The sequence below is a fragment of the Leptonychotes weddellii genome, chromosome 13, assembly GCF_054177405.1.
Source record: "Leptonychotes weddellii isolate Sample4059 chromosome 13, ASM5417740v2, whole genome shotgun sequence".
NCBI lineage: Eukaryota > Metazoa > Chordata > Mammalia > Carnivora > Phocidae > Leptonychotes > Leptonychotes weddellii.
Genome location: NC_138381.1, coordinates 67,113,705 through 67,120,916, shown reverse-complemented (window position 1 = coordinate 67,120,916; position 7,212 = coordinate 67,113,705).

The window sequence follows — 7,212 nt, the reverse complement described above, 5'->3', positions numbered from 1 at the left end:
TACCCAGCTGCCCCAAACAAAGTCAGGCTCTGTACGAAAAGGAGAATAGGTACTGGGTGAGCATCCAGCAGGGTCTGCCCACTTCCTCTCTTCCTGGAGCTTCCAGCCTGGCGGGAAGACAGACATGAAGTGCTTCAGTACGCCGGGGTTACAAATCGTGATGCTTTTATGCACAAAAAATGCAGGGGCCTGTGGTAGGCTCTAATAAGGAGGCCTAGCGTCCTCCGGGGAGGTCAGCAGAGGCTTTCCTGAGGAAGCGATGACAAGGTGTTTGCCACGGAGGAAATCCCAGGGTGTGTGTAAAACAGATGTCCAAACGGCTGCCCCCCACTCAGCAGAGTGGGCAGTGGGAGAGTAGAGTGCTTAGGCCCTGGGTTTACTTGCTCTGTGACTTTGGGCCAGTCGTGTCCCCTCTCTGAGCCCCATATGTAGTAGGGGAATAAGAAAGGCTAATAAAATCCCCTCCGAGGGCCGCCATTCACATAACAGCTGCGCAAGGCACTGTTAAACAGGACCCATTTGTAATCACTGTAACTAAGTTCCGTAGGTGAAGGGTTGAAGGAGTCTAACGGAGATGTTAGTGGGTAGAAGTTGCCCAGAATCTTTGACAGGGTTAGTGTGAAATCAGACAGGTGTGTGGGACGGACCCGTGTACTTCGAGCCTGTGGTTCTCAAGCTGTGGCGTGTGAGAATCACCTGGAGACTTTGTTAAACCAGAGATCTGGGCCCCCCTCTAGTGATTCCGATTCAGGGTCTGGAGTGGGGTCCGTGAACGTGCATCTCTAACAAGCTCCCAGGGGGGGTCCTTGCTGCCAGTCGAGGACCATACTTCGGCTTTTAAAAGCCTCAACAAATCAAGAGCACCCATGACATGAGAGTAATGAATAGTTTTGCCAGAGAATATGAATTTCACCAAAGCATTGAATTCCACAGCCACGGTTATAGAAGTAGGCGGTGGATTCTGGCGGAACTAAAGGCTCATCCCCAGGAAAGGGCACTGAAGTGAGTCCTTCTAACTGCTGGGCCACAATTTGACTGACACTGCTGTTAAGTCCCAGACACGTGGGAGGCAGGTGTGCTCCCAGGCAGCAGGGTGGGGGTGGGGGGAGGCTGTGGGCCAAAGGCTGGAAGTGGGGGCTGGGTGGAGAGATCCCTGCCCTCATGCGCAGCAGCCGCAGGATCCTTGTTCTCACACTTGGCAGGGAATGTGGGAAGGACTGAGGGCCCCCGGCCAGAGGCCTGGGTAATCCCCGTGTCCCTGAGGCTGGGGAGGTGGGGGGGGGGGTTGTTGCTGGGAGTTCTAAATTCACTCTCGTAATCCAATTCCGAGACTAAGCCCTTGGCTCCGCGCCCTGCAAGGCAGGCCTGCAGCTCTGCTTGCTCCTCTGTTGGGTTGGCTCGGCCCGGAGCCCTCCGATTTCAGAAATGTGATGGCCTTGGGGGGCCAGAGGAGCAGTTCATAGAAAGAGGGCTTCTGTGGGTATGAAGAAGGGATGAGCCCCCGGCGGCACCACAGGGATAGGGTGGAGTTAGGGTGTCAGCTAGGACACTTCTTTCCCCAGTGTGGTGGCTTCCTAATCGCAGACACAGTGGCTATGATAAAGCAACTTGAAAATACAGGCAGGCCACTGTTCAGAGAAACCCTAGTGCTCAGGACAAGGGAAAGCCCAGCGGCTGGGCTTCTGCCTCCTCCAGGGCTGAAACACGAACTCCTCCTCTTGAACTTGGCTTCTATTTAGTGGTTCCCAGTAAGATTGAAGAGAAGATTCTGCTATGTTCCAAGAACCAAGACTCATTTTTCTAGATGGATTCTATCCCAGGTGTGAATTCTTTTTTTTTTTTTTAAGATTTTATTTATTTGAGAGAGAGAGAGAGAGAGAGCAGGAGCAGGGGGAGAGGGAAAGGGAGAAGCAGACTCCCCACCAAGCAGGGAGGCCAACACGGGGCTGGACCCCAGGACCCTGGGATCAGGACCTGAGCCAAAGGCAGACGCTTAACCGACTGAGCCACCCAGGTGGGAATTCTTTCTGTGATCTGCACCACACAACTGCTTAACTACCCACCCCGGGGGGGTAGGGGAACTGGGTGTGTGTCATCTTAGAAGGGCTCTCATTGTCTGAAAGGTCCTTCAGTCCAAGCCTGGATTTGCCTCCATGTGATTCGTAAAGTCCAATTCATTCATCGGTGCATGCATGCATTGGACAGACATTTACTGTGCACCTACTGTATGCCAGGTCCGGGGCTAGGGTCCCTGTCTCTAGCAGGGAAAATGGTTAAGAAAACAAGCAGGTATAATGTAGTGGCATTGGTGCTGCTTACGAGGCTACTTACGAGGTTAGCCTAGGAGAAGTGAGGCTCTGTAAAAGGTAATCTGGCAGGGTGGGGAGAGGGTGGGAGGGACAGATTTGCTAGGACCGGAAGGATCAGCCATGCTCAGTCGGAGGAGGTGAGGGGAAGAGTGTTTCTGGTTGAGGCAACAGCATGAGCAAAGGCCGAGCGGTAAGGGAGAGCCTGGGTCTCTTGGGAAATGACGCAGAATCCCATCTGCCTGGTGAACTGGGCTGGAGGGAGAAGCAGACAGAGGTGATGCTCACCAGGGAGGCAGGGCCCCATCCACCGCAGCCCCTGGAGTGTGGAGAAGCTCAGGTGGGACCTCTGAAGGGCTGCCTTCAAGCGCCAGCCAGGCTCCCGGCAGCAGAAACCGTGGTGCCTATAAAAGGCTTGCTTTTGGAGACAGCTATGTCCAGGGGGTGGAGCAAATCATAGAGCAGCTGAGGACACCGGGAAGCATCCCTATAGCAATGTGGTTAATGGCATGGGCTCTGATCAAAAGACAGAAGAAAAGAGACATTCCATGCCCCTGATGGAAGAATATGCCTCCCCCCTTGCTCCGCCTCCCTGGACCTTGCCAGAAGGATAGAACCTGAGTCTGAGCATGCCTCTAGATCCAGCGGGCAGTTGGCAGGAAATTCAGAGGACAGAGCAACGTGCTGAGTTGTACTGTGCGTATTCCACCAGCAAAATCCAGGCTGGGAAAAGCCACAGGTCAAACAACTAAAGCTCTTCCATAAATAAATTACAAGAAAAAGAGAGGGATGGAGGGAGAACGTATAGATTGGAAGAGACTTAAAAGGTACCAAATTTGGGCTGACTAACCAGCAATGACTAGGGATACGCACTCGGTGAGAGAACTGCAGAGAAACACAGGGAATTCTTCCTAAAAAAAAAAAAAAAAATTCTTCCTATAAAAATCTGAATTGCGGTTGATTTTAGAGAGAGGGCAGGAGGGGGCTGTGCCTGGGAGGGGCGCACAGACAGGGGCTCCTGGGGTTTCTGGCAAAGTTCTATTTCTTGACCTGTGTGCTGCTTACAAGGGTGTTTGCACTATAACAATTCACAAGGTTATACATTTGTTCTGTGTGTTTTTCTGTTTGTCTTCTTTTGTCATAATAAGGCTAAAAGAAGTGTGAGCTCTGGAATCAGCCACCTGGGTTCAAATCCCTGCTCTGCCATTTATCAGCTGTGCCATCTTAGGTAAGTGATAAGACCCTCTGGGCCTCAGTTTCCTCATCTGTAAAATGGGGGTGATGTTAGAGGCTTATTTTGAGGATTAAGCAAGTTAGCGTAACGGAAGCCCTTGGGACGGTAGCTAGCACCGGAAGCATTATAAAAGTTTTTGTTATTATTATTGTGTTGTTATTCCCCATTTCCCTACCCGTCTCTCCCATATGTCGTCATGCTTCCATGATCCTGTCTCGAGGAAAGCGGAAAAGAGAGCCAGCTAGGGTATCCTGTAATGGCTGTGGTGGAGCCTCTCATCGACAGTGACGAGATACTCAGCTTAAACCTGGGATCTGGCTCTATGACCAGGGACTGACTGTTTGTGCAGCATGGTCCTGCCAGGTGGCCCCGAGGCTGCTGGCTCTGCCTGTGGCATCAGCTGCAGGGCCAGAATATCCCTTCATCCCCTCGGCAGGTGCTCTGGTGATGCCCGTCTTTCTTAGAGGACAGAGGGGCCGAGTATCACGACTGAGGCACGGGCTTCAGTGGTAACATGAACCTGCGTTCGAATCCCAGCTCTGCCACATGAAGGCGTTAAGGGATGGATGTGTTCAAGGAGTCTGTCTTCCTCTTCAAGCCTCATTATCTGTTATTAGTAATAGTGTCTGCCTGGTGTGGTGGTGGTAAAGTGATGATCCCTGCACGATGCTAAGTAGAGGACCTGGCTCAAGGCCCTCACAGTGCTGTTCTTTCTGCCTAGAATGCTTTGCCCTGCACTTCCTATAGCTGGATCCTTCTCATTTTGGGGGGCTGTGCTTCAGTATCCCCTTGACTTCCCTATTGAAGGAAGGTAGGAAGCCATGGCCACATCCCACTTACGCTAGTTAGAGATAGATGACATTCATGTCCTGACATACTATGTTTATTTTATTATATTTTTGGTTTTCTGCTTATTATGTGGCACCCCTTACCCCTCACGAGAACGGACGCTCCGTGTTGGCAGAGACCACCTGTGCCTTGCTCACTGCAGTATCTCCAGTGTTTAGTAAGTACTCAGCAATTATTTATTGAATAGATGGACAAAATCCATGGATATATAAATAAATATATTTGTTCGCCCCTCTATCATCTGTCTTCCCTGCCTTGCTTGTGCGGGACAGAAGTGCAGGATCTTATCTGACCTGTTCTCCGCTGGGTCTCCTGAACCCCTTGCACTCGGCCAAGTGCGTACTGCATGCCCAGTAGATACTTGTCAGATGGATATGAGCGAGAGGGTGCAGAGGGGGGCAGCCATTTGTGACTGCTACCCTCACCTGCAGGAAGGGCTCTAGACCCCGTCCCTGGTGATTCCCCGGACCTCAGGTCCCGATCTACTCAGCGTCGAGTCTTTTTGGATCATTTCCTTGTGCTGGGGGGGACCGTGAAGTCATGAAGGCATGTGCCGTGGAATGGGAAACAGACCAAAGATTGGGAGCTGGACAGACCTAGATTCTTGTCCTTGACCTATCATGTACAATCTCTGGGACCTTGAGCTAGCTGGTGAAGCTTCCATTTTCTCATCTGTTCCAGGGGAAATAATAACCATAGCAACAATTAACAACGTATTTGCCTGGAAGGGTTTTAGTGGTCAGATCAGGTAGCAGACATGAAAGCCCAATGTGGGTTGAAGAGTCCCATACACATGTGCATTAGTAGCTACAAAGTTGTGAAAACAGCCATTGAAAACCAAATCCTAGGGTGCCTGGATGGCTCAGTCGTTAAGCGTCTGCCTTCGGCTCAGGTCATGGTCCCAGGGTCCTGGGATTGAGTCCCACATCAGGCTCCCTGTTGGGCGGGAAGCCTGCTTCTCCCTCTCCCACTCCCCCTGCTGGTGTTCCCTCTCTCGCTGTCTCTCTCTCTCAAATAAATAAATAAAATCTTTAAAAAAAAGAAAACCAAATCCTAGGGTGAAACTCGAATTCGGTGGAGACACTGCTGGGTGTCCATCAACATTGTTCTCTTCATCTTCCTTAGTAATAAAACTCTCGATTTCTATGACATTCAGAATCAAGACTACATTTCCCAGCCTCCTTTGCAGCTCGCTGTGGCCTTGTGCCCAAGTTCTGGCTGATGGGCTAGAAGTGTGTGCAGTTTCTGGGAAGTGTCCTTAAAATGAAGACCTGGGTTCCTTTGCCTTTCTTCCTCCTTCTTGCTAGCTGGAATGTGGCCTTGAAGCTCGGAGCCTGAGCAGCCATTTTGGACCATGAGGAAGTCAGTGTTGAGGTGGAGTCAATGGAACGTCAATATAGAAGGAGCCTGAGTCCCTGACACCTTGCAGGAGCACCCCCTCCAGAGTCCTTTACCAGAGAGAAAAAACCTCTGTGTCTTTTAAGCCATTATTACTTTGAAATTTTCTTTCACATGCAACCTAATTTAAATATAATGGATACATTCCGAAAAAGACAAAGTCACTTGGGCTAGGTATTTTTTTTTTAAGATTTATTTATTTATTTGAGAGAGGGAGAGAGAGAACACGAGCTGGGAGCGGGGATGGGTGGAGGGCAGAGGCAGAGGGAGAAGGAGAGAAGAAGACTACCCTCTGAGCACGAAGCTGGGACTCGGGGCTCGATCTCATTGCCTGAGATTAGGACCTGAGCTGAAATCAAGAGTCGGAGGCTTAACTGACTGAGCCACCCAGGAGCCCCTAGATGGGTTTTATTTTAATTAACAAACACTTGTACAACACCAGCTCTGTTGCTGGCATTCTATCAAGCCCTTTACAAATATTAACTTGTGAATTCTTATTATACCTCTAGGAGAGAGAAATCACTATTATCCCCATTTTACAGGTAAGTCTTGGGAACTTCGCAGGAAGAGGGAAACAGATCTTGGAATGCTCTCTTGTCAGTTCTGCTTCTGGTAATTCTTTCAGTCAACAAATATACACTGAGCAATACTATGTGCCAGGTCCTCTGCTGGGTGTTTGGGATATAAGGACAAAAAGACATCTGATGGCTGGTCTCATGGAGCTTACAATCCAAACTCTGCTGTCCAGCATGGTAGCCACAAGCTACATGTGGCTATTTAAATTTAAATTCATTAAAATGGGATAAAAATTTAGTTCCCCAGACAAACCAGCCCCATCTCAGATGTTCCATAGCCATAGGGGGCTAGTGGCCACTGTACTAGATGGAGAAAATGTAGTACATTTCCATCATGATAGAAAGTTCTGGTCTAAAGGGATAGCTGCAAGTAAACTAGCCATTTACAGTCCAATGTGTGAGCACTGCCTATCATATTTCTTATTGCTTCCCTAATTTGCCCAGCTCCAGGAGAGGGAACAGAAAGGAGAAAGCAGCAACTTTATTTATTTACATGGTATTGTTGGGTATAGGTTAAGTTTTTTTATTCATCAATTCACTCCATCTTTATAATCACCTCATTTTACAGATGAGGGAACTGAGGTTCAGGGAGGGGATGTGACTTGCCAAGCTTACACCTCGAGTAGACAGTAAACACTCCCTGATGTTCCTGGCTCCATAAATTGTGTCCTCAACACAATGAAAAGAATCTGGTAAATAATAAGAACATTTAGCTTATGTGGAACACTTACGATGACCATGGAAGGCACTCTCCTGAAGTCTACTTTCTGTAATCCTCATCCCAATCTTAGGAGGCTGAAGGTTGTCATCACCTCATTTACAGGTGAGATGCAGAAAGGAAGTGACTTGC